The 2,285-nt window shown below is 28.8% G+C and overlaps 1 non-coding gene across 1 annotated transcript; it reads right to left on the reverse strand.

Moving 5' to 3' along the window:
- Positions 1-1,029: 1,029 nt before the first annotated feature.
- On the reverse strand, positions 1,030-1,117 carry TRNAS-GCU (transfer RNA serine (anticodon GCU)). The gene has a single exon. It is a non-coding gene; the product is annotated as a tRNA-Ser (tRNA).
- Between the last annotated feature and the right edge of the window lie 1,168 nt (positions 1,118-2,285).

Here is a 2,285-nt window from a genome sequence, read left to right on the forward strand (position 1 = left end):
TTATTGATCATTACATATAATTCCATTAAGATATTGTATGAAAGTAGGATTTCTTCTATTCTCGTTTTATTTGAGAATTGAAGGATTTTTGATTGGCTGAGTTCAAATCAAAGAAAGGTTTTTTGACCTACTTTATGTTATTAATTTTTCCCTTATCCCTTATATCATAGCAATAATAGGGGATTAATAACTCAATCAAATCAAAAGAAATACAATTATCTTCAAGAACAAAGAAAAAAAAATTGTTATGCTTAATATCTTAAGTTTCATCGGTATCTGTCTTAATTCTTTCCTTTATTCAAGTAGTTTTTTCGTCGCCAAATTGCCCGAGGCCTACGCTTTTTTGAATCCAATAGTAGATGTTATGCCAGTAATACCTCTATTCTTTTTTCTATTAGCTTTTGTTTGGCAAGCTGCTGTAAGCTTTCGATAATATTTTTAATACTGTCCGAGACAAATTCATGATTTACTAGAAAAAAAAAAAAAAAGATTCAACTAGTTATAAGATCAGATAAGTTGTACATACAGTCTGAAGCTTTAAGTTGAATCCAATATTGAAATTATTCTATAGCTATGATAAATCTGGATCACTCTCATTTTCTTATTCTTACTTTTTTCCTTTGAACGACCCTCTTCGAGTCCCCCACAATATAGAATTGTGGGTATGAAATCCAATTTTGAGTAATCAAGGACTCAACTCTTAAAATTTTTTCCTATTTATAGAAATAACTTCACTGCATTTCTTGGTGTCAAACCAGATTAAAATAGAGAATCTATTCTCTTAAAAAAAAAAATGATCTTGGAGATTGTGTAATGCTTACTCTCAAACTATTTGTTTATACAGTAGTAATATTCTTTGTTTCTCTCTTCATTTTCGGATTCCTATCTAATGACCCGGGACGTAATCCGGGGCGTGAAGAATAACAAAATCAGATTTTTTTTCCTTGCTTGATTTTGAAATGTTCTTAACATTTTATCTATTCCACATCTTTCCTCAACTATAAAAAAATACCAAGTAATTGACAGAAACGGAAAGAGAGGGATTCGAACCCTCGGTACAAAAAAATCGTACAACGGATTAGCAATCCGACGCTTTAGTCCACTCAGCCATCTCTCCCCAAATTGAAAAAGGATAATTACTATGATACATTGTATAAAAAATAGAAAATAAAGGCTTGAAAAAAGCCCTTCTTTATCTCTCTTTATTATCTTTATCTACCCCTTTATAGATATATAATTTCATTATATTGATATAGATAATTATCTAGATATATCGATGGATATCTATCAAATCGATAAAAACTTTTTTTTATTAGGAATTCCATTTAGATAAATTAGATTTCATTAGATAAGGGCTCAAAAGAAGAGATATCTTCAATCCTAATATATAAATAATACCAATATATTAAAGATTCATAAAAATATTTATAAATAAAAAGAAAGTACCTTTTTTAGTTTATTTCATCCGAAAAGCCCTTTTCTTTTTATTTTTAGTTCCACGGCCTGGCCTGGTCAGTACCTAGCCGGGCTTTTTTTGTTCCAATAAATCGTAGATCAAATTATTTATTTGATTTGAAAATGTTTTTGAAAAAAAAAAAAATAGAAACAACAAGAATCCTAAGAAGATTTATTATTTCAATTCCTATGATACAGAAAAAGATGATATAGAATCAAGGTTCGATTTCTTATTATTATTTTTTAGTACTTTACTAGAATAAAAAACTTGTTAATTAGTTAATTAAAACGAGTCCTCTTTTCCTAATCTCATTAGTGGCCCTGATGAAAATACGTCAACGCTCAAATTTTCATGATTATTTTCTGATCCGATCTTTTTATTACTTATTAATACGACTTATTTTCGTCTTCGACAAAAGGTCCATTTATATACAATAATTGCATTGTAGCGGATATAGTTTAGTGGTAAAAGTGCGATTCGTTCTATTAATCCCTTAATAGTTAAGGGATCCTTCGGGTTGATTAATATTCCGATCAAAAACTTTATTTCTTAAAAGGATTTAATCCTTTACCTCTCGATGAAAGATTCGAGGAAAAATAAAAATTCTCGTGATTTGTATCCAAAAATATGTTCTAAATTGAAAAAATTGGATCATGAAATTACGAAACATAATTTTATTGAATTGGATCAATACTTCCAATTGAAGGAATAAGGGATCCATGGATAAAGGTGGAATTTTTTCTAATCGTAACTAAATCTTCAATTTTTTCTTTGTATAAGGGAGATTGAAGCAAAACAAAATAGCTATTAAACAATGTCTTTGGTTTAC

Source organism: Cucumis melo, unplaced genomic scaffold (assembly GCF_025177605.1).
Source record: "Cucumis melo cultivar AY unplaced genomic scaffold, USDA_Cmelo_AY_1.0 utg001346l, whole genome shotgun sequence".
Lineage (NCBI taxonomy): Eukaryota > Viridiplantae > Streptophyta > Magnoliopsida > Cucurbitales > Cucurbitaceae > Cucumis > Cucumis melo.